Source organism: Oncorhynchus mykiss, chromosome 30 (genome assembly GCF_013265735.2).
Source record: "Oncorhynchus mykiss isolate Arlee chromosome 30, USDA_OmykA_1.1, whole genome shotgun sequence".
In the NCBI taxonomy this organism is placed as follows: Eukaryota; Metazoa; Chordata; class Actinopteri; order Salmoniformes; family Salmonidae; genus Oncorhynchus; species Oncorhynchus mykiss.
Window position 1 is genome coordinate 15,350,845 of NC_050570.1, and position 26,355 is coordinate 15,377,199.

Below are 26,355 nucleotides of genomic sequence, written 5' to 3' on the forward strand. Positions count from 1 at the left end.
AAGATCATCAAAGGTAGGGGATTAATTTTATTGCTATTTCTGACTTTTGTGACTCTTCTACTTGGCTAGAAAATGTTTGTATGCTTTTGTAAGTGGGGCGCTGTCCTCAGATAATCACATGGTATGCTTTCGCCGTAAAGCCTTTTTGAAAACTGACACAGCGGCTGGATTAACAAGAAGTTCATCTTTAAACTGATGTAGAACACTTGTATATTTTATGAATGTTTATTATGAGTATTTCTGTATTTAGAATTTGGCGCTCTGCAATTTCACAGGAAGAAGTTATACTGTGGGGATGTTTTTCAACGGCAGGGACTGGGTGACTAGTCAGGATCGAGGGAAAGATGAACGGCGCAAAGTACAGAGAGATCCTTAATGAAAACCTGCTCCAGAGCACTCAGGACCTCAGACTGGGGCGAGACAAGCACCCAGCCAAGACAACGCAGGCACGGCTTTGGGACAAGTCTCTGAATGTCCTTGAGTGGCCGAGCTAGAGCCCGGACTTGAACCCGATCGAACATCTCTGGAGAGACCTGATAATAGCTGTGCAGTGACACTCCTCATCCAACCTGACAGAGCTTGAGAGGATCTGCAGAGAAGAATGAGAGAAACTCCCCAAATACAGGTGTGCCAAGCTTGTAGTGTTATACCCAGGAAGACTCTAAGCTGTAATCGCTACCAAAAGTGCTTCAACAAAGTACCGAATAAAGGGTCTGAATACTTATGTAAATGTCATATTTCATTTTTTTTTTTATTGCTTTGTCATTATGGAGAATTGTGTGTAAATTGATGAGGGATAAAAAATATATATATTTTAGAATAAAGGTGTAATGCAACAACATGTGGAAAAAGTCAGAACACTTCCCAAATGCACTGTACATAGAGTCATTGAACACTGGTCACTTTAATAATGTTTACATGCTGTTTTACCCACTTCATATTTACAGTATATACTGTTTTCTAATCAGTAGGCTAATTCTGATGCTGCTGGTGGTCATTAGTAGCCTACCAAACTAACTGCCTGGTACTCAGCACTCTATTGTCCCTATCATCACCCTGACATCAATGAAAATGTAAGAGGAATTGTAATCAAACACTTCATGAGAGCCCATGAGCTCATGTTGCGCAACCTTTCTATAGGCTAACATTTATATGTGCATGAGAAAACTGTTTTTTTTAAATAGGAAGATCCCATCAGGTTTCTATAGGCTAAGCCTACTATATTTATTTCTCAACTTTCCTAATATTAAGCACATTGCTTCTCTTTAAAACAGGAGTATAGCCTACAGCCAGGTAGTAATTTTGCACACCCAATTTTTCAGTTTTTGATTTGTTTAAAAAAGTTTGAAATATCCAATAAATGTCGTTCCACTTCATGATTGTGTCCCACTTGTTGTTGATTCTTCACAAAAAAATAAGGTTTATATCTTTATGTTTGAAGCCTGAAATGTGGCAAAAGGTCGCAAAGTTCAAGGGGTCCGAATACTTTCGCAAGGCACTGTATGTAAATGAGATCTTTCTGTATTTCTGTATTTCATTTTCAATAAATTTGTCAAAATGTCTAAAAACATGTTTTCAGTTTGAATTCAGGCTGTAACACAACAAAATGTGGAATAAGTCAGGGGGTATGAATACTTTCTGAAAGCACTTGTATTCATATTTCTAGACTCTGACATTGTTCATTCTGATATTTCTTAATTTTTGGTATTTGGCTTATTGTTTTGTATTGTTAGGTATACTGCACTGTTTGAGGTAGATGCATAAGCATTTCTCTGCACCTGCGATTACAATCAGCAAAATATGTATACACGACCAATAAAATTGTATTTTATTTTATTGCTATTGATCTGTTAAATAACAGAGTGTTGTGGATGACCTGTATGCTCCCCATGAGTACCTTAAAATAGTTTAAGTCAAGTCAGTCAAAGAATTGGCCTGTCACCCAGAGACTAGTCTTGCATAGATATACCTCCAAATCACGTTGTTGTCACGCCTCCTTTGAGACATAAGTAAATACTAAGAGTCATACAGAATAATGGGGTGTATACTGGTTTTAAGCCTCTAGCTTATTTCTGAGAGCCATGAAACTCCCCTAATCCCAGACTGCAGAGGAACAGACCTCACGGGTTCTGAGGCATCTCCCCAAACTGCAGTTCCTAGATTCCTACTTGATTAGTAATTGGAGGATGCACTTGAAAATAAAGATTTAAATGATGTTGAACCTGCAGGAGTAAACGAAAGAGACGACTCTGAGTCCATCTGGCACACAGAAGGAAACATTTGGAAAATACTGGAAATTCCCCCATGTACTGTAATGCAGTTAAGGCCAATTAAGAAATTGTCAGCAACATTCCAACCCAGAAGAAGGGTAATTCAGTTCAACTTGAGAGGAACGTTGTTGACTTGATAACCTACTGTATCACACAATCTATCCTCTTCACTGACTACCTCTCCAAAATCTCTCAAGCAAGGACCTGAAATGTTTTTAACAGAGGTTCTGACCCGTATTGTTTTAGCTTGTTAACCCTCCATCCAAAAAACAGTGCCAAGGTTAGTGTGAAAGACATGCTGAGCCAGTTTGAAATTATTACTTGGTCCATTAGTCAAAGCATGAAGCCAGGTCTTGTTGGGCCGTAACCACACAAGCTCTAAGTCCCTCATCTCACAGTTACTATGCTCCCAGTCCCAATGCAGACTGGGGATGTGTCCTAAACGGCAGCATATTCCCTATATAGTGCACTAGTTTTGACCAGAGTCCTATGGGTCCTGATCAACAGTAGTGCATTACATAGGGAATTATGAATAGGGTGCTATTTGGGACCTGGCCAAAGCAGAGCACTCAACAACTAGGCCCATAAACACTGATAAAGCGACCTGGCTTGAATTTGGCCCCAGGTCTCGGCCCCTGATTTGACCCAGGTGTTAACATGGCAGGGGACGAGCCTGGGCATACGCCTGTTAGCACTTTGTCTTCCTGTCTGGTGTGAGTAAACGCTGACAGACAGACAGGCGGGTAGACGGACAGACAGACAGCTGGATGGACACACACACACACACACACGTAGCTGGAAAAACAGCGTCCAACAGATAGGGGATTGCGCGTGTGTGTGTGACCAGATGTGCTAGAGGGCTTCAAGGCATCCATGGGCCGTTAAACATTTCCTGAGCACTGCCCACTCCAACAAACGCTCCTTCAACCCCCAATAAATATGCATCAGCTAACCCTGCTGCCATCCATCCCCAACCTTCAGTATGCAGCGATTGCCTCCCCAGTCGGGTCAAATTCCACACATTGCTGTCCCCAGAACAGCTGAACAAGTCAAGGAAGAAAATATGCCACAATTTGGCTGAATTACGTTGTTGACTAGCTGAACTATTCCTTGGCTGAGTCAACTGTGTAATTGGCCCAGTGGGTCTGTCCAGCGCTTTGAAACTGCACAGCTCACGGGTTGTTGTTTTTTTCACTTAAGTGTGTAATTATAACTTGACACTGTGGAGAAATTATGCTTTTGGCTGATAAAATGTACTTGCTTACGGTTAAGAGGTTTATCTCTCTGTCTCTCTTTCAGTTTCTCTTTCTCTCTCTACTCCTCCCTCCCTCTCTCCTCCCTTTCTCCCACTCTCTGGTATCTGTTGGAGCAGTACTGGGCTAGCCCCCAGAGAGAGAGGAGGAGGTTTGTTTCAGCCCCTCGCCTGCCAGCCTGCAGGCCCAAATTATTTTCAGCTGTGAGCTAAGCGCTGGTTACATGTTTGAGGGGAAACATCAACATTTTTTCCCCCTTCCCTCTCTTCTCTCTCTGCCTCTTTTTTCTCTACTGAAACCAAACAGGAAAAAATTCAGAATAGAAATCCAGTGGACGGGGGTGGGGGGAGGGGACATAAGAAGAATGTATGTAGCCTCAGAAAAATGTGTAGTTTTACATTTAATTTGTTTTCTGGGTCAGCAAGAGGGGGGTGAGCATCACAGAGGAGGCGAACAGGGGGGAGGAGAGAGTAAATGGAGGGAGAGAGAGAGGAAAGAGGGAAGGAAAGTAGATATTGTGAAGAATATTATGAGTATAACGTTACACTGTGAAAAAGTTGAGGGTTTCAGCTCTCATTCATTGTTTGGAGCCCCAGGGTGAGAACACAAAGTGCTGTTCTATGAGTTCTGTTTGGCTCACTAAAGCACAGTATTCCCTACAGTTGAACCTGTTCCATGGACCCTGAGGAACACTTTATTGTTGAGTTGAATGTTGAGTGTAACTCATGTTGACCATTACAGGCTCCAGGTTTCTGAATGAGTCATCAAACCTGGCATTAGCAGGCAGCTCCATATGAAACTCCCCTTCACTCTGAATGTGACAGGCAGTGAATCCATACCTAATAATGTTGTAAATCTGTGTTGCCAGGACGTTGCATTGGTGCCCGGGCTGTTACCGTGGTAACTAAATTCATTGGAGCAATAGAGGGGAGAGATAGGGTCAGCAGCAGGGTATCAGGACCCATCAGTTGCATAACAACTTTTCTTTTTATTTAACCAGACAATTCAGTTAAGAACAAATTCTTATTTACAATGACATCCTACCCCCTACTTTACCAAACCCGGACGATGCTGGGCCAATTGTGCACCACCCTATGGGACTCCCAATCACAGCCAGATGTGATGCAGCCTAGATTCAAACCAGGTACTGCAATGATGCCTTTGCACTGAGATGCAGTGTCTTAGACCACTGTGCAACTCGGGAGCCCCAAATTTGAGCTGTTCTTGCCATAATATGGACTTGGTCTTTTACCAAATAGGGCTCTCTTCTGTTTACCACCCCTACCTTGCACAACTGATTGGCTCAAATGCATTAAGGAAAGAAATTCCCCCCAAAAAAATTTAACAAGGAAATTAAATGAATTCCAGGTGACTAAATCATGAAGCTGGTTGAGAGAATACAAAGAGTGTGCAAAGATGTTATCAAGGCAAAGGGTGGCTACTTTGAAGAATCTCAAATATAAAATATATTTTGATTTGTTTAACACTTTTTTGGTTATAACATGTGTTATGTCATAGTTTTTATGTCTTCGATATTATTTTACAATGTAGAAAATAGTACAAATGAAGAAAAACTCTTGAATGAGTAGGTGTTTCCAAACCTTTGACTGGCACTGTACATACATACTAAATACACGTTATCTGTGACCTTACGTCCCAATATTAACATTCACACACAATCTTCCTTGTCTTACATCCCTTACGTTACTCCAACCCCCTGCAGTTTCCTATTAGGCTCACTCCTGTGTTGTTTATGTCACTGGAGCTGCCTCCAGATGCAGTGACCATCCATCCGCTGATAGGAATCTGAGTGCGTTTGCCATGGGCTTGTCAGTGATTTTGTCAGTGCCAGTATGACTGGTGTGTTTATTGGTGTGGAATCAGCATTTATGACTTGATGTGATGAGCTCTGGTGATGTCAGTGAAATGATCTAGAAGGTCCCTGAAGGGATGTTCAGTGTCAGTGCTGATGGGCGGCAGGTAGCCTAGTGGTTAGAGCGTTGGGCCACTAGCCTAAAGGTTGCTAGATTGAATCCCCGAGCTGACAAGGTAAAAATCTGTCGTTTTGCCCCTGAACAAGGCAGTTAACCCACTGTTCCTAGGCTGTCATTGTAAATAAGAATTTGTTCTTAACTGACTTGCCTAGTTAAATAAAAATACATAAATAAAAGGTCCAGTGTTGAGTCTTGCTGTTGTTAGTTCTGTTGTCAGTGTTGAGTCTTGCTGTTTTTAGTTCTGTTGTCAGTGTTGAGTCTTGCTGTTTTTAGTTCTGTTGTCAGTGTTGAGTCTTGCTGTTGTTAGTTCTGTTGTCAGTGTTGAGTCTTGCTGTTGTTAGTTCTGTTGTCAGTGTTGAGTCTTGCTGTTGTTAGTTCTGTTGTCAGTGTTGAGTCTTGCTGTTGTCTGTTCTGTTGTCAGTGTTGAGTCTTGCTGTTGTTAGTTATGTTGTTGTCAGTGCTGAGTCTTGCTGTTGTCTGTTCTGTTGTCAGAGTGGAGTCTTGCTGTTGTCTGTTCTGTTGTCAGTGCTGAGTTCTGCTGTTGTCAGTGCTGAGTCTTGCTGTTGTCAGTGCTGAGTTCTGCTATTGTCAGTGCTGAGTTCTGCTGTTGTCAGTGCTGAGTCTTGCTGTTGTCAGTGCTGAGTTCTGCTGTTGTCAGTGCTGAGTTCTGCTGTTGTCAGTGCTGAGTTCTGCTGTTGTCAGTGCTGAGTGCTGCTGTTGTCAGTGATGAGTCTTGCTGTTGTCTGTTCTGTTGTCAGTGCTGAGTTCTGCTGTTGTCAGTGCTGAGTCTTGCTGTTGTCAGTTCTGTTGTCAGTGTTGAGTCTTGCTGTTTTCAGTTCCGTTGTCAGTGTTGAGTCTTGCTGTTGTAAGTTCTGTTGACAGTATTGAGTCTCGCTGTTGTCAGTTCTGTTGTCAGTGTGAAGTCTTGAAGTGGTCAGTGGAGTTGTCAGTAATATTGCCAGTGATAGGTCTCGCTATTGTGAGTAGTGTTGTCAGTTTTATCTGCATGGCCAGTGTCTTAGAGCTCTGGAGGCCTGCCTGGCGCTCCTCACAGCTGCTTCACATAAAGATTTCATCCTACTGACCGTCCTGTCCCGTAGGAACTAACACCATGACATCACCTCTCTTCTCAGGGAGCCTCCAGAATAGGGGAGCGCTCAGTAATTTCCACATACCTAAAAAGGACAAGGCCCCAGATATCCCAGCTAGCCAGAAGGGCCGCTACACCAAAGAGGGACTGTCCTTGGATGATGATTCACTATAGTGGTTGAACTCTAATTGCTGCCCCAAGGAGACGGACTACAGTAGCAGAGCAGCAGAGCCAGACGGAGAGAGCTGCTCAAAACTGCAGAAGAGATTTGCAGTTTTTTTTCGCTCTCTCTCTCTCTCTCTCTCTCTCTCTCTGTGTAGGGCCGTATCCATCCTCACACAATGTGTTTTTTTTAAACACATGCTAAAGCCTCGTCTGCAATCAATTTAACTCACCACTTCACATTTAGCAATCTCTCTGTGGAACAGTGAACTTTGCAAACATTATTTTCTTTCTTTCTTCCCATCCCTTTCCTTCGCTGTAGGAAAGCAATATGATGGGGTGTATGTGGGAGGGATGGAGGGATTTCTAATCCTGTCTTTCTTTTTACTCTGAAGGAACTACTCCTTGAACAAGAGTATGCCAGAGGTAATGCTCAGCCAATTTGCTGTCAGCCCTGCAGGATCACAGAAAAGATATGACACGATGTGCCAGTTCAAATGATGTGCTGGGGATTTCACCGGATCACATGCTGACTTGACCTGCTTCAGTCTGACAGAGAATCATGAGAGGGGGGAGAGAGGGAAGAGAGTGGGGAAAGAGGCTGGTGAAGGTGAAGGCTGTATGAGAGAGTGAAGGAAGAGGGGGTGGGCAAATAAACAATGGAATTTCAGTCAGTCTCGCTCTCTCCCCTCCTCCCCCTCTCTACGGCCTGTCCTGTCCAGGGCCCCAGCCTCTCTCCCCTCCTCCCCCTCTCTACGGCCTGTCCTGTCCAGGGCCCCAGCCTCTCTCCCCTCCTCCCCCTCTCTACGGCCTGTCCTGTCCAGGGCCCCAGCCTCTCTCCCCTCCTCCCCCTCTCTACGGCCTGTCCTGTCCAGGGCCCCAGCCTCTCTCCCCTCCTCCCCCTCTCTATGGCCTGTCTTGTCCAGGGCCCCAGCCTCTCTCCCCTCCTCCCCCTCTCTACGGCCTGTCCTGTCCAGGGCCCCAGCCTCTCTCCCCTCCTCCCCCTCTCTACGGCCTGTCCTGTCCAGGGCCCCAGCCTCTTTCCCAAGCCGATTCCATAGCAGAGGTCTGGCTAGCAGCCAAGCAGGTCGACCGTAAGTGCAACAGGCCTCTGGACTTCTCTCTCCCTGTCCTTCCCCTCTCACTCTTTTATCCCGTTACCCTTTCCCTTGCTCCCTCTCCCTCCCGCCCCCCCCCTCTCTCTCTCTCCCTTGCCATCTACCTCTCTCCAACCATCCCTGCATTTCCTAGCTGGATGTAGTAAACATCCCTATTAGGCAACCCAAGGGAACACAGAGGACACACACACACACACACACACACACACACACACACACACTCTCCACTGCTCATGTCCCATCCCAGGCCCAGCGGGACACCCCCTAGCATGGCGCACCTCTGCTCAGTCCTGTCGCCCCTGCCCCCTCCCTCCATTGTTAGCCAATGTTAAAGGATGGACAGCAGACAGAAACAGAACTAGGTTCGCCACAGAATGAGACAGGAACTCAAGGGGATAGCACAAACAATACAATGTTTCAATCCAATCTAAAAATAACATTGACGTGCATTTTTCACACCCAGTACCACATGTATTGTTATTGTATAAGGGATATACCAAGTCAGTTGTTCAACTGAATGCATTCAACTGAAATGTGTCTTCCACATTTAACCCAAAACCTCTGAATCAGAGAGGTACAGGGGGCTGCCATAATCGACATCCACGGCACAGTGGGTTAACTGCCTTGCTCAGGGGCAGAACAACAGATTTTTACCTTGTCAGCTCAGGGATTTGATCCAGCAACCATTCAGTTACTAGCCCAACACTCTAACCACTAGGCTACCTGCATAAAGCTGTAAGTAGTCCCTTATAAGATAAGGGTGTCTAGTGTCTACCCCACAAAAAAACTGCAAGAGTGAATGAAATATTACCACATTGGGTCCCCAATAGCCAACCTCACAGGATATAGAGTAATTATAATGAACAGCCATAACCCCAGAGACTCTGCCATTTCAGAAGCCATGTATTGTTTTGTTTGTCCTTGTGTTTTTTGATGACAGACACCTAGACAGAGAGGAAGTGTGGATGACAGGATGTGGGTTAAGAGCACTACTTCCTGTGCCCTCGCCATCCCACTCACTATGGTGTAGGCAGATAAACTCCCACTGTAAGAACCCAGAGACCTCTTTTGACAAATGGGACAGTTCCTCTGCTCTGCTCTCCACAAGGATACAGAAGGCGGTTCCATGGTCAATGAAAAAGGCCTGATTCCTCTCCACCTGTCAAAGCTGAGCTTGTAAATGTGCAGAAAACCCCACAGTTATCAGCCAGGAAACCGTAACAGGCTTTTAATAGTAAGGGCTTCTCTTCTATTCCTAGTGCAGCCCATTCCACATCTGACTGGCGCTGCAAATGGTGCGGCTAGCAGGCTAACAATGTGCTTAAAGACTAGGCTCCAGATGCAGAGGGTGAAGTTACTGACACCATGGTCTGATAAGCAGAGAAAAGAAGAAGAAGAAACTGGTGTGGGCTCAACTCTACTCCTTGGTCCTAAGTATAGAAAGTAGGGATGTGTACAGTTCTTACAATATTAGAATATCTGAACGGACAGTATTCATTTTTGTGTGAACATAATTCTTTGCGAGAAAAAAAATTCTAGCCTATTATAGGCCTATTTTAACCTGATTTTAACACTGAAAAGGCATTTTCTAAATTAAATTTGATGTTACATTGTTACATACAATGATATACATCAGGTATATTTCACTGGTCATCCCCAAAGCCAACACATCCTTTGGCCGCCTTTCCTTACAGTTCTCTGCTGCCAATGACTGGAACGGAAAGCTAGAGACTTATATCTCCCTCATTAACTTTAAGCATCAGCTGTCAGAGCAGCTTACCGATCATTGCACCTGTACATAGCCCATCTGCAAATAGCCCACCCAACTACCTCATCCCCATGTTGTTATTTTTTTGCTCTCTCTACTTGCACCTCATCATCTGCACATCTATCATTCCAGTGTTAATGCTAAATTGTAATTATTTCGCTACTATGGCTTATTAATTGTCTTATCTCCCTAATCTTATTACATTTGCACACACTGTATACAGATTTTTTATATTGTGTTATTGACTGTACGTTTGTTTTTCCCATGTGTAACTCTGTGTTGATGTTGTTGTCTCACTGCTTTGCTTTATCTTGGCCAGGTCTCAGTTGTAAATGAGAACTTGTTCTCAACTGGCCTACCTGGTTAAATTAAGGTGAAATAAAAAAATAAAAAAATGTACCATGGCATTTCTAATGATTCATTTCATAAAGCAAACTTTTCAATGTAGTTTTATGATGTGCACGATGCAAACCATAAAAAGACCGATAGCCAACTGCCGTGTAGCTTGTCGGTAACATCAACATGTTAAATGTGCAACCAGAGGGGGAAACAACCAGAGGGGGAAACATTTTTAGATCACCTGTACTCCACACACAGAGACGTGTACAAAGCTCTCCCTCGCTCTCCATTTGGTAAATCTGACCACAACTCTATCCTCCTGATTCCTGCTTACAAGCAAAGATTAAAGCAGGAAGCACCAGTGACTCAGTCTATAAAAAAGTGGTCAGATGAAGCAGATGCTGCACTACAGGACTGTTTTGCTAGCACAGAGTGGAACATGTTCCGGGATTCTTCCGATGGCATTGAGGAGTACATCACATCAGTCACTAGTTTTATCAATAAGCGCATCGAGGACGTCATCCCCACAGTGACTGTACGTACATACCCCAATCAGAAGCCATGGATTACAGGCAACATTCGCACTGAGCTAAAGGGTAGAGCTGCCGCTTTCAAGGTGCGGGACTCTAACCCGGAAGCTTACAAGAAATCCTGCTCTGCCCTGCGACGAACCATCAAACAGGCAAAGCGTCAATACAGGGCTAAGATTGAATCATACTACTCCGGCTCTGACACTTGTCTTATGTGGCAGGGCTTGCAAACTATTACAGACTACAAAGGGAAGCACAGCCGCGAGCTGCCCAGTGACACGAGCCTACCAGGCGAGCTAAATCACTTCTATGCTCGCTTCGAGGCAAGCAACACTGAAGCATGCATGAGAGCATCAGCTGTTCAGGACGACTGTGTGATCACGCTCTTCATAGCCGACGTGAGTAAAACCTTTAAACAGGTCAACATACACAAGGCTGCGGGGACAGACAGATTACCAGGACGTGTGTTCCGGGCATGTGCTGACCAACTGGCAGGTGTCTTCCCTGACATTTTCAACATGTCCCTGATTGAGTCTGTAATACCAACATGTTTCAAGCAGACCACCATAGTCCTTGTGCTCAAGAACACAAAGGCAACCTGCCTGCACAAGCATTTCGCTACATTCGCATTAACATCTGCTAACCAAGTGTATGTGAGAGCTTCAAGTTTCGTGGTGTCCACATCAACAACAACCTAGAATGGACCAAACACACCAAGACAGTCGTGAAGAGGGCTCAGGAGACAAAAAATATTTGGCATGGGTCCTGAGATCCTCAAAAGGTTCTACAGCTGCAACATCGAGAGCATCCTGACTGGTTGCATCACTGCCTGGTACGGCAATTGCTCGGCATCTGACCGCAAGGCACTACAGAGGGTAGTGCATACGGCCCAATACATCACTGGGGCTAAGCTGCCTGCCATCCAGGACCTCTACACCAGGCGGTGTGAGAGGAAGGCCTTAAAATTGTCAAAGACCCCAGCCACCCCAGTCATAGACTGTTCTCTCTACTACCACATGGCAAGCGATACCGGAGTGCCAAGTATAGGACAAAAAGGCTTCTCAACAGTTTTTACCCCCAAGCCATAAGACTCCTGAACAGGTAATCAAATGGCTACCTGGACTATTTGCATTGTGTGCCCTCCCAACCCCTCATTTTACACTGCTGCTACTCTCTGTTTATCATATATGCATAGTCACTTTAACTATATATTCATGTACATACTACCTCAGTTGGGCCGATCACCCAGTGCTCCCACATATTGACTAACCGGGCTATCTGCATTTTGTCCCGCCACCCGCCACCCACCAACCCCTCTTCTATGCTACAGCTACTCTCTGTTCATCATATACGCATAGTCACTTTAACCATATCTACATGTACATACTACCTCAATCAGCCTGACTAACCGGTGTGTGTATGTAGCCTACGTTTATAGCCTCACTACTGTATATAGCCTGTCTTTTACTGTTGGTTTATTTCTTTACCTACCTATTGTTCACCTAATACCTTTTTTGCACTATTGGTTAGAGCCAGTAAGTAAGCATTTCACTGTATTCGCACACGTGATAAAAAACTTTTCTTTGATTTGATTTGTTTATGTTTGCCAATCAACGTGGCAAAGACGCTCAATGTGTAGCAAGTGAAGTGAGAGTTCACTAATGCAATGCACCGATGGAATAAAATTATGGAATTAAAAGTTAGCAAAATGAGAAGGAGTAGGCTATCTGAATGGGTTTGGGGAGAAAGCACAGCATGTGGCCTCATTTAGCCTAAATAGCTATAGTTGGTTAGCTTAGCTAGCTAGCCTGTCTAATGTACTCCAGTTAAGACAGGCAATGCTATATGAGATGACAAATAACATTGTGGTGGATACAAGTTAGCTAGTCTTGGTTGTGGCAAAGTTTGCTAGTCTTGGTTCTCCCTCCGTCAGCTCGCTACACACACCACCCTATATAACCACTGCCAGCTGCAGCAATAGGTCACCAGCCTCTCCCTCGTGCAGCAGTGCTCAGGTTAAAAACTTAGCTATGTTTATAAAAACACATCTATTTTGAATATCCAGATATCAGACGAAAATGAATTATACTTTTCGAATAGTGAAATCATTTCAAACCCCCATCCCAAATGGAAAGAGTAACCTTGAGAGCAGAGGAGAAGAGGAGAGGTGACAAGAGGAACAGAACAAGGGAAAAGAGACAGAACAGAGAATAGCAAGAGAATGGAAGAGAAAACAAGAGAAGGAGAGGAAGATGAATTGGTGAGAGAGAGAAGCAGAGAAGTAAACAATCCCTATTCAACCCATCTGGATCACACTCCTACACACTCCCTCCATCCCCTCCTCTACAGGCCTGTATTCCCCTCCTCCTTGCAGGCAGAGACTTCTGCATGTTGCTGCTCCTCACTCATCCCAATCTGCTATCAATTACCCTCCTGGCTCCACTGACCACAACCAATGCCAGCCAATCCCAAAGCCTGCTCTACTGAGTACATCTAGTTAGCTACAAATCTGGCCCTCGTTTCCCAGTTGCAATGTAATTTAAGGGTTATAATGTACCAGAGCGTGTTTAGAGTGTTTCCCAAACAAGCACATAGAAAGAATGTTCGCTAAGTGCGTTGTTAGACGATATATGTGATAGGATCGAAAGAAAAGCAGCGCTGCTCTCGGGTCAGCTTTCTCTATTCAAATCTTACCTTAATAACATTAGAATTATTCCACAAGACTGATGATATATCAGCTTCTAGAGCAAGGGTCGAAAACAGGCAGCCCGCAGGCCAAAACTGGCCAGGAAGGGATTTTTTTTGCCCCCAGGAATTCAGCAAAAAAAATGTTTAATTCGCTAAGACAAAAATCTGAATATACATCTCTCCGGTAAGAAGGGTGGGGTTATATGTTTCATGATTAACGACGATGATTGTTACGATGGTGTAATCGTAAAAACATACAGAAACTGAAGTCCTTTTGTTCACCTGACCTAGAATTCCTCACAATCAAATGCCTACCGTATTATCTCCTAAGAGAACTCTCCTCGGTTATTGTCACAGCAGTGTATATCCACCCTCAAACCAAGACAAAGACGGTCCTCAAGGAACTTCACTGGACTTTATGCAAACTGGAAACCATATATCCTGAGGCTGCATTTATTGTAGCTGGGGATTTTAATTTGAGAACTAATTTGAGAATAAGGCTCCCTAAATTCTATCAGCATATCGAACGCAGTACACGAGCGAGTAACACACTCTAACTTCCACGATGCATACAAGGCCCACCCCAGCCCTCTTTTTGGCAAATCTGATCATGACGCCATCTTGTTGCTCCCTTAATATAGGCAGAAACTAAAACAGGAAGCACCGCGCTTAGGTCTATCCAATGCTGGTCTGACCAATCGGATTCCACGCTTCAAGATTGTTTCGATCACGTGGACTGGGATGTGTTTAGGGTAGCCTCAGAGAATAACAATGAAGTATATGCTGACTCGGTGAGCGAGTTTATAAGGAAGTCTATAGGAGATGTTGTACCCACTGTGACTATTAAAACCTTCCCTAACTAGAAACTGTGGGTGGATGGCAGCATTCGTGCTAAACTGAAAGCACGTTCCACTGCATTTAATCATGGCAAGACAACTGGGAATATGGCTGAATACAAACAGTGTAGTTATTCCCTCCATAAGGCAATCAAACAAGCAAAGTGTCAGTATTGAGTCCAAGTGGAGTCGCAATTCAACAGCTCAAACACGAGACGTATATGTGGCAGGGTCTACAGACAATCACGGATTACAAACAGAAAACCAGCCCCGTCGTGGACATCGACGTCTTGCTTCCAGACAAACAAACACCTTCTTTGCCCGTTTTGAGGATAATACAGTGCCACTGATCCACTACCAAAGACTGTGGGCACTCCTTCTCTGTGGCCAACGTGAGTAAAACATTTACACATGTTAACCCTCGCAAGGCTGCCGGCCCAGACGGCATCCCTAGCCGCGTCCTCAGAGCATGCGCAGACCAGCTGGCTGGCTGGTGTTTACGGACATATTCAATCAATCCATATCCCAGTCTGCCTTTCCCCACATGCTTCAAGATGGCCACCATCATTCCCAAGAAAGCAAAGGTAACTGAACTAAATGACTATCGCCCCGTAGCACTCACTTCTGTCATCATGACGTGCTTTGAGAGACTAGTCAAGGATCATATTACCTCCACCCTACCTGTCACCCTAGACCCACTTCAATTTGCTTACCTCTCCAATAGGTCCACAGACGATGCAATCACCATTCCACTGCACACTGCCCTATCCCATCTGGACAAGAGCAATACCTATGTAAGAATGCTGTTCATTGACTACAGCTCAGCATTCAATAGTATAGAACCCTCAAAACTCAACCCCACCCTGTGCAATTGAGTCCTGGACTTCCTGACAGGTGATGAAGGTAGGAAACAACATCTCCGCTGATCCTCAACACTGGGGCCCCACAAGGGTGCGTTCTCATCCTCCTCCTGTACTCTCTGTTCACCCATGAATGCGTGGCCTCGCACGCCTCCAACTCAATCATCAAGATTGCATATGACACAACAGTGGTAGGCTTGATTACCAACAACGACGAGACGGCCTACAGGGAGGAGGTGAGGGCTCTCGGAGTGTGGTGTCAAGAAAATAACCTCTCACTCAATGTCAACAAAACAAGAGATGATCGTGGACTTCAGTAAATAACAAAGGGAGCACCCCCCTATCCACATTGATGGGACAGCAGTGGAGAAGGTGGAAAGTTTTAAGTTCCTCGGTGTACATATCACAGACAAACTGAAATGGTCCACCCACACGGACAGTGTGGTGAAGGCGCAACAGTGCCTCTTCAACCTCAGGAGGCTTAAAAAACGTGGCTTGAATTAAAAAACCATCACTAACTTTTACAGGTGCACAATTGAGAGCATCCAATTGTTTTACCACCTGGTACGGCAACTGCACTGCCCACAACCGCAGGTCTCTCCAGAGGGTGGTGCGTTCTGCACAACGCATCACCGGGGGAAAACTACCTGCCCTCCAGGATACCTACAACACCCGATGTCACAGGAAGGCAAAAAAGATAATCAAGGACAATAACCACCTGAGCAACTGCCTGTTCACCCCACTTCCATCCAGAAGGCGAGGTCAGTACAGGTGCATCAAAGCTGGGACTGAGAGATTGAAAAACAACTTCTATCTCAAAGCCATCAGATTGTTAAACAGCCATCACTAGCACAGAGAGGCGGCTTCCTACTTACAGACTTGATATCATTGGCCACTTTAATAAATGGAACCCTAGTCACTTTAATAATGGCACTTTAAGAATGTTTACATATCTCGCATTACTCATCTCATATGTATATACTGTATACTGTCTCCTTCACTATATATTCTATACTATACTATACTATTGCATCTTAGCCGCTCTGTCACTGCTCATCCATTTATTTTATATATTCTTATCCCATTCCTTTACTAGATTGTGTGTATTAGATTTTGTTGTGGAATTTTTGACCTGTTATTATCTGTTAGATACTGCTGCACTGTCGGATCTAGAAGCATAAGCATTTCGCTACACTCGCAATAACATCTGCTAACTATGTGTATGTGACCAATAACATTTGATTTGATAATGAAAGACATTGAGGCAAAGATGACAGGCCTAGTCGCAAACTAGAACTCAATTGATTGAACACAAAGTTTATTTCAATATGATTGAAATAGGTTATATGGGCCCATGTAGCCTATGTATATTTAAATGCAGTCATTTCGGTTTTCATTTTAAGCATAATTTTATCCTTTCTTTTATCCTTTTTGGTAATGATTGCAAATACTTTGACAACTTGTACAGTTGAAGTTGAAGGTTTACATACACCTTAGCCAAATACATTTCAACTCAGTTTTTCACAATTCCCGACATTTAATCAGAGTAAAAATTCCCTGTCTTAGGTCAGTTAAGATCACCACTTTATTTTAAGAATATGACATGTCAGAATAATAGTTGAGAGAATGATTAATTTCAGCTTTTATTTCTTTCATCACATTCCCAGTGGATCAGAAGTTCACATACACTCAATTAGTATTTGGTAGCGTTGCCTTTAAATTGTTTAACTTGGGTCAAACATTTCGGGCAGCCTTCCACAAGCTTCCCACAATAAGTTTGGTGAATTTTGGCCCATTCCTCCTGACAGAGCTGGTGTAAGGTTTGTAGGCCTCCGTGCTCGCACACGCTTTTTCAGTTCTGCCCACACATTTTCTATAGGATTGATGTCAGGGCTTTGTGATGGCGACTCCAAAACCTTGACTTTGTTGTCCTTAAGCCATTTAGCCACAACTTTGGAAGTATGCTTGGGGTCATTGTCCATTTGAAAGACCCATTTGCGTCCAAACCTTAACTTCCTGACTGATGTCTTGAGATGTTGCTTCAATATATCCACATAATCTTCTTGCCCCATGATTCCATCTATTTTGTGAAGTGTACCAGTCCCTCCTGCAGCAAAGCACCCCCACAACATTATGTCGCCACCCCCGTGCTTCACGATTGGGATGGTGTTCTTCGGCTTGCACGCCTTCCCTCTTTTTCCTCCAAACATAACGATGGTCATTATGGCCAAACAGTTCTATTTTTGTTTCATCAGACCAGAGGACATTTCTCCAAAAAGTACGATCTTTGTCCCCATGTGCAGTTACAAACCATAGTCTGTTTTTTTTTACGGCGGTTTTGGAGCAGTGGCTTCTTCCTTGCTGAACGGCCTTTCAGGTTATGTCGATATAGGACTCGTTTAACATTGGATATAGATACTTTTGTACCTGTTTCTGCCAGCATCTTCACAAGGTCCTTTGCTGTTGTTCTGGGATTGATTTGCACTTCTCGCACCAAAGTACGTTCATCTCTAGGAAACAGAACGCGTCTCCTTCCTGAGTGGCATGACAGCTGCTTGGTCCCATGGTGTTTATACTTGCGTACTGTTGTTTGTACAGAAGAATGTGGTACCTTCAGGCGTTTTAAAATTGCTCTCAAGGATGAACCAGACTTGTGGAGGTCTACAATTTTTTTTCCGAGGTCTTGGCTGATTTCTTTAGATTTTCCCCTGATGTCAAGCAGAGGCACCGAGTTTGAAGGTAGGCCTTGAAATACATCCACAGGTACACCTCCAATTGACTCAAATTATGTCAATTAGCCTATCAGAAGCTTCTAAAGCCATGACATCATTTTCTGGAAATTTCCAAGCTGTTTAAAGGCACAGTCAACTTAGTGTATGTAACCTTCTGACCCACTGGAATTGTGATACAGTGAATTATAAGTGAAATAATCTGTCTGTAAACAATTGTTGGAAAAAATGACTTGTGTCATGCACAAAGTAGATGTCCTACCTGACTTGCCAAAACTATAGTTTGTTAACAATACATTTGTGGAGTGGTTGAAATTTTAACGACTCCGACCTAAGTGCATGTTAACTTCCGACTTCAACTGTATGTGAAGTCAACTTCGTTCTGAAGTTATCGTCAGTCAGTCAGACAGATATACTCTTAGAAAAAGAGGTGCTATCTAAAACCTTGTGCTTCTACATCTGCATTGCTTGCTCTTTGGGGTTTTAGACTGAGTTTCTGTATAAGTACTTTGTGACATCTGCTAATGTAAAAAGCGCTTTATAAATACATTTGATTGATTTGATTGATTGGTTCATAATCTGTCCCCAAAGGAGAACCCTTTGAAGAACCCTTTTTGTTTGTAGGTAGAACCGTTTTTGGTTCCAGGTACAACCCTTTTGGGTTCCATGTAAAACCATTTCTACAGAGGGCATTATGTAGAACCAAAACGGGTTCTCCTATGGGGACAGCCAAAGAACAATTTTGGAACCCTTTTTTCTAAGAGTGCAAAGGTTTTTAAGAGCCACGTTACTAAGGAAGACTCTGGGAAACAACCCGGCTACTAAAGATACATCGTTAGAAGAGGTTCTGACGATGATCTAAACGCTACGAAGGCACTTGTAAAGCAGGCTCTGGCCTATATTAAATGATCCAACCTTGTTCTACTGAATAGCCTACGCCTACAACTCTAGCGTTCTTTAGTGGAGCCGAGATTTCTTTCTAAATACATCTAGCTACAACTTCGGCATGCATAAGCTGATCCAAACCTGCAGGGCCTTCTTAATAAAGCTACAACTTTGTCTGATGCAGCATTAGTTAATCCATTCCTGCTCTTGTGTTCACTGCATCAGACTTACTCAAGAGTTGTCTTTTCTAGATCCACAACATCAATCAGAAAGTATTGCGCAACACAGTGCTTTGCTGTGGATACATCAAGCTATAATGTAAGTGAAAGTGCAAAGTTCATAGGGCTGTAAAAAAAAAAAAATCACCCAGTGACAGTCAGGTCATTAACTAAAGGGCTTGCCAAATAAAAGCAGCGTTGGAAGTTATGGAAGTGCTCCTGGCTGTGAGTTTCCTGTGTGGAGCTGAGGCTGTGGATATAGGTTTCACAAGGGGTGGGATACGCTATGCAGCAACAGGTAAAAACATATGCAGCTCACACACCCGATGAAGCTAGATGAGGTTTCACCTGCCCTCAACCACAATGAGAGGAGTGAGAAACATGTCTTATATTTCAGATAATGCTAGTACCTATTGTTGGAAGACCCAACTGCTCCACAAAGGAAATGTGCTATTCAATACTCTAACCCAAGATCAAACAGCTGATGGAAAAACAAGTTTTATTAAGAATTAACTGTTGTCTCTTGAAATTATTTGTGTTACTTTGAAAGTAGAACATTACCGACATAAACTCCTTGCTGCTAGTTCTCACTACGGCCAATCAATTAGACCTGATATAGTCCTGCATATCCCTTCAACAGTGTATATGGTGCATTGGAACTTCTTCACTTGTTCTCTGGTCCAGGATCAGTTTTCTCCTCCTTGCCACAGTCTCCCTCAGATGAGCTCACTGACAAATTTCGCCCACATTTCTGGGGTTCTGCCTGAGAATTCCCAGCAGAATTCCTGTTCCCATCCCATTCCCACTCCACACGCCTGTGCAGAACCGATTTTTATAATTCCCTGGCTGCTTCCAGAGGGCTGGTGCAAGGTGAGAGCTTGGGAAAATGGTCTTCTGGAGACAAAGCGCAGCAGAGCAAATGATTTTGACCCCTACACACCCAAAGCCCGGCAACTGTGAGCATAAGCTAAGAGAGAACTCAAGAGAGATAAAACCTAAATAATAAAACAACACAGAGTGTAAGCCAAAAGAGAGCTCATAGAAAACTGAAACAAAATAGTTGTGCAGCAGGTTTTATTTATCCGTTATTTTACCAGGTAAGTTGACTGAGAACACGTTCTCATTTGCAGCAACAACATGGGGAATAGTTACAGGGGAGAGGAGGGGGATGAATGAGCCAATTGTAAACTGGGGATTATTAGGTGACCGTGATGGTTTGAGGGTCAGATTGGGAATTTAGCCAGGACACCGGGACGCCAGGACACCCCTACTCTTACGATAAGTGCCATGGGATCTTTATTGACCTCAGAGAGTCAGGACACCCGTTTAACGTCCCATCCAAGAGACGGCACCCTACACAGGGCAGTGTCCCCAATCACTGCCCTGGGGCATTGGGATATTTTTTTAGACCAGTGGAAAGAGTGCCTCCTACTGGCCCTCCAACACCACTTCCAGCAGCATCTGGTCTCCCATCCAAGGACTGACCAGGACCAACCCTGCTTAGCTTCAGAAGCAAGCCAGCAGTGGTACGCAGGGTGGTATGCTGCTGGCGATTTCCCCCCACATTTCCCCACAGGTAGTGTGATCTTGTTGGAGACAGACAGACACTGCAAGCGATCAAAGGCAGGATCAAAGGTGCCAATCTGCAGTGTGTGTCTACTGGCTAGACTACTAAAGCCAAGCTCATTAAGGTGTTACACCTGGGTGAATCTCCAGACATTCTTTGAATTCTCATCAAACAGTGGATCTGTAATTGTCAGCAGCATTCTTTTCAACAGTTTCTGTTTTCTGTTTTAAAAAAAAACTGTAATTAGAAGTTTGACATTATATTTGGTTTATTTGGATCTTTTAACTGAAACATTGGAATAGAAAGCGCTACAAATTGTGTCAAAAATAATAACTTAAGATGCCCCCTATTCTCCAAACAAGATGGTATATTCCATTAATTGTGGTAGTTGGAACAACCGAGAGCCAAAAGTAGGCTACATGTTTTATTATACATGGAATAATATTATTTTCCACCTTTACTGTGAGCCCAGCGCAGAGCATGGCCACAGCAGCCAAAGTCAACAAGCTGTGTCCTCGGTGTAGCCACACGAGAACGACCCTCTGGGTAGAGTTGCCAGTTCTGCTTCCAAACACACACATTCCTTCCAAACAAGAACGTGCCCAATACTCTAATTCTCCCTCTGTGGCGGTGGTGGCGAAAGGGACTGAAGCCCAGGAAAAAAAGTGTGCGTGTGTGTGTGTCCGCACATGTGTGTGTGAGACACTGCCAGTAGACACACAGGCTGCAGAGTTGCCCAGAGCCAGCCAACAACATTGGGGTTTGGATGGGCCACATTATGACTGGTTAGCTCTTCTACCCCACATCTAACAGGGTGCTGTACAGACTTACCTGACTCTGCCTTCTTTCCCCTGGTAGGCTACGCTACAGTACTACTGTAATGCACTGTAGTTACTCTATGCAAACAAAACAGCAGGGAAGCGATATTAGCTGTCATGTCTTGTTAAATGATCTAATTGAAATCACAGCACCAATTTCCCCACAGCCACAGTCTGTCTTCCTTTTACTGCATGCTTCAACACAGCACTGAGGCACTGAGTCGCTGTGGAACTTAACAGGCTACGCTGTCCTGACAGTATTTTGATATGGTCTTGGATGGTGTGTGTGCATGCGTGAGTGCATGCCTGCATGCATGTATGTGTATGGTGAGTGTGGGCTACAGATCAAGCCTTAGTGTGATAATGACTAAAGCTTTAGGCTCGCCCTACCTCTCAGACAATACACCAGAGCACATCAGGAATTCCTTCACTAACACCGCAGGACACATTCGGACTGTGTCGCCATGGTAACCACAGCAGCTTGTCCATGGCAGCAGTCTGTGGGCCCCAGTAGGTTCCTGTAATAGGGCGATATGGCCATGTCCTGCTCAAAGACCTGCTGTCACTGTTCTAAACTCAGAATAATGGACCTCTGGTGAGAGGGGACACGTCACATATGTCACACACACACTATAAATGCATCGCATAACCCTACTGCTTGCGAAGAGACAGCTTGCTCTGTCATTGACGAAGTCCCAGTGGGCACCGATGATAACAATTTAGGACTTTTGGCCCAGCACTGTTATGACTCAACACATGTGATACACAGAGATTAATTTATCCAATACAAGATGGTTTCACAAACTAGCTAGGATTCAATTGTGACATATGACACAGTTGACACGATATTAAACATCTGTCTTTTGAGTTCCTTGAAAAAGAGGTTTACAATGTCGCTGTATTGAGAAAACATTCTCCAAACATCTACTGGGATTTGAGACTGCACGAACTCTTTCATTTGCCTTTTGGTTTTATGTCTGTGTGTGTGTGTGTGTGTGTGTGTGTGTGTGTGTGTGTGTGTGTGTGTGTGTGTGTGTGTGTGTGTGTGAATGATTGAGTAAGTGTCTGGCTGGGGAAACCTAAATCTACAAAGGGAAGCAGCGAGCAGCATTGCGCCACATAGAGTCATCCTGCTATTCTCTTTCTCCACTCCAGAGACTGTTAACAGCCCTTCCAATCAAACAGCGCAGTATGTCTGATAACAACAAATAAGGGGTTCTTGCTCCCCAACAGTCCTGACTTACTACAGGATTATAGGTAATTTAGTACCATGACCTCTGTAGCTCAGTTGGTAGAGCATGGCACTTGTAACGCCAGTATAGTGGGTTTGATTCCTGGGACCCATACTTAAAATGCATGCATGACTGTATATCACTCTGGATAAAAACTTCTGCTAACTGGCAAATTATATATATATTATGTTACAAACCAAAACAGAAAAACAGACTCTCTCTCACTAACGGACTACAGTACTTCTCACCACAGAACAAAAGGCACTCTTGAAACAGTACAAAAGTGCCCTGCAGTACAGAACTCCTGGTTGAATTAACTAAAGAGATAATCAAGACCTTTGAAATATCAAACTAGCTATCATGACCACAAAAGAGCAACCCACTGGGCACACACTGGTTGAATCAACGTAAACTTAACATTAGATTGTCTTCTGTGCCCAATGGGAAGACTCATGACATGTCTGATGGAACTCCAGTTGTCAATATCCCACAAAAATCCAGTTGTTTATGAAGGAACATAGAAAAGCAAATGGAACGTTGCGCAGTAGGAATTAGTGAGGACCTGGGGGAGGTCAAAACCATTTAAGATTATGAATGATAGCTATCTTTTAAAAGCAAGTCCTGTAAAAACTCTGGAGAGGTTCCTGGTAAACTGTATGCCATGACATCACACATAGCTTTCTATGTCTCTCGTACATCTTTCAAACCAATACGTTTTTCGTCTACTTTTCTTTATATATGTACTGTATTGCCAGCGACAAACCCTATACTTTTATTTCCACTAACCGACCTAGTCATGATTGAGGTAAAGGTCAGGCACTGACGTTGGGCGATTAGGCCTGGCTCACAGTCTGCGTTCCAATTCAACCCAAAGGTTTTTGATGGAGTTGAGGACAGGGCTCTGTGCAGGCCAGTCAAGTTCTTCCACACCGATCTCAACAAACCATTTCTGTATGGACCTCACTTTGTGCACGGGGGCATTGTCATGCTGAAACAGGAAAGGGCCTTCCCCAAACTGTTGACACAAAGTTGGAGGAACAGAATCGTCAAGAATGTCATTGCATGCTGTAATGTTAAAATTTCCTTTCACTGGAACTAAGGGGCCTAAGTCGAACCATGAAAAACAGTCTCAGACCATCATTCCTCCTCCACCAAACTTTACAGTTGGCCCTAGGCATTGGGGCAGGTAGCGCTCTCCTGGCATCCGCCAAACCCAGAGTCGTCCATCTGACTGCCAGATTGTGAAGCGTGATTCATCACTCCAGAGAACGCGTTACCACGGACCCAGATTCCAATAGTGGTGAGCTTTACACCATTCCAGCTGACGCTTGGCATTGCACATGGTGATCTTAGGCTTGTGTGTGTCTGCTCGGCCATGGAAACCCATTTCATGAAGCTCCCAACGAACAGTTCTTGTGCTGACTTTGCCTCCAGAGAAAGTTTGGAACTCACCACTTAGCTCCTAGACATTTCCACTTCACAATAACAACACTTCCAGTTGACCGGGGCACCTCTATTAAATTTGATGAACCGACTTGTTGGGAAGGTGGCATCCTATGACGGTGCCATGTTGAAAGTCACTGAGCTCTTTAGTAAGGCCATTCTACTGCCAATATTTTCATTCAGTCCAGCTTTCCTTGAGGAAGCCCCCAACTGGTGTTATGGTAATTGTATTGTGTAGCAGCATTGTTAACTTCAGTTCACCCTACTTCTCCAGCCACCATTGTTTCCACCAAACAGTTTATATCGCAACAAACTCTTGTGCTATACTACCCAGAGCTTACCTTCACAGGTTTAATGAAAAGTCAACAGAGTAGCTACCTCTTCCTCCAGAGAGAGAATGAGATGCACAGCCAGGGCTGAACTGCTCTCTCTCTTGCTCCCTTGCTCTCTCTCTCTCTCGCTCTCTCTCTCTCGTACAGTAGAGTTCAGTACAGTACAGTAAAGTAGAGTATTGTTCAGTACAGTACAGTACTTTATTGTACTCAACTCTAGTGTGCTCTACTGTGTATTGTACTGAATTCTACTCCACTCTACTCTACTGTACAGTACTGAACTATACACTACTTGTTTTTACTGTACTGAACTATACTGTGCTTTTCTTTTCTTTACAATACTGTACTCTACTGTGCTCTACTGTACTGTACTGTACTGTACTGTGCTGTCCAAACTTGTGAAACATAGACGTCTATGATTGGTTTTTCAGAAAGATGATTTTTCTGGAAGATGTGTTCTAAGATGTGTTCTAAGACCCCCTTTTCATCTGTTTGACCAGAAATCAAAGCCCTTGCTTATTCTTAATTTCTAGGATGGAAAATTGTATATATATTTTTTTATACATGCCTTAATAATTAAAAAAATAAAATTAGACACAGCTTTCATTTGATACCCAATTTGACATGCTCATACGAACTTTACATGTTGGTGGTCAAAGTACTATCAAAGTACTGTACAAACATATACAAAAGCACACGTGAAAACACACAAGCTCACATGCATGCATTGCACACAGCCACACACACCCACATCTGCATTAACCCCCTTTTTATTTGCACTGACTCTATGCACACTCACTGAACTCTGTTTATTGACGCCACACACGCACACACGCACGCACGCACACACACACACACACACAGTACTCTGCTGCTACTCTGTTTATTATCTGTCCTGATTGCCAAGTCACTTTTACCCCTACCTACATGTACATAATATTACCTCAATTACCTCGTACCCCCAGCACATTGACTCAATTGACTGTTTTATTCTGTTACAAATCCCATGAAAATGTTTAGAAAATGTTTCTGATTTGATTTGACATATACGCATACAACCGACACAAAGATACTATACCTGTGCATAGTGTGTGGAGTTCAAAATATACAAAACAGTCAAACTTACAATAAATACACCTTAAATATGCATTTTACTGTTTCAGTCCCATAGTAAAAAAAAAAGATTCACAGAAAGTACAAAAGGAAATCCCCCCAAACCAAAACACATACACACACAGTTAACACACACTGTTTAAAGGCTCATTTTGCCATACCTTTCTCAGCTGGATGAGCCCTGTAGAAGTGCTCTTGCACTGGTTTTTCATTTTGTGAAATCTGACACTGGATGAGGCAGCATTCACTCGCATGATTTCCTTTAGATCAAAATGTCATTTATCCCCTTTCTCCTTCGGTTTTACACCCCTACCCCTGCCTCCGAGCTGCTCTCTCACTTAACATAGCCCCTTGCCTCTTCTTCCAAGCAGCCAAAGAGCTTCTCCAAGTTTCTCCACAAACTTGTTTGAAAAAGGACTAGGCAGTCCCTCCCCTTTCAGCCTAAATGTTTTCAGTTATTCTCTCTCAAACACTCACTCGGACTATCTTCTCTTTCAATGATGTTGCCTCTCTCTCTCTCAAACTTTCCCACCCCTCCTCTCATGGCCCCCTCCCTCCCTCTCTATAGTACCTCCCTCCCTCCCTATAGTACCTCCCTCCCTCCTCCTCTCCATTTCCATCATCAGCTCAACCCATACCCCCAACCCCCCCACCGCTGAACTAATCTGCAGCTGGCTGGGAGAATGAAGCCCTGGTTTCCAGGGAAACGGAGTGTCCTGCTCAAAGGAGGAATGGAGCAGGAAGGGGCAAAACTGAGAATAACTGAAAACATAAATAAGGGCCTCCTCCGGGAGCCAATTAAAAGCTCTGAAGGGCCTCTCTTCCTCTCTTTGAGGGGACAGTGGGGGCTTGGCTTTCCTGCCCTCCACTGTCTTTATCTCTTATAGTAGCTTTTATTTACTGACCAGTGACCAGTCCACAAACCACCCAATAGAACCACAGCAGCAACATGTGTTTAATGCAATATGTTTTGGTAGCTACAAATGGCCCGTTGTTCCTCTGCCCTAACATGGGATGGCAATGTTTTGGTTGATTTCCAGTAATTCAGTAATTGCAGGTGAATTAATGGTTTTAAAGATAGTTTATAGTTACCTCACTAGATGACTGACA

At 43.9% G+C, this 26,355-nt stretch overlaps 1 protein-coding gene across 1 annotated transcript in view; it reads right to left on the reverse strand.

Annotated features, from left to right (window-relative positions):
• The window catches only part of LOC110521406 (DENN domain-containing protein 2A), a 53,629-nt gene extending 27,867 nt beyond the window's left edge, over positions 1 to 25,762 (reverse strand). Inside the window, exon 1 of the mRNA XM_036968715.1 lies at positions 25,407 to 25,762. The gene's annotated coding sequence lies outside the window, so the exon portion shown is untranslated. The remainder of the gene's footprint in view (positions 1 to 25,406) is intronic.
• Between the last annotated feature and the right edge of the window lie 593 nt (positions 25,763 to 26,355).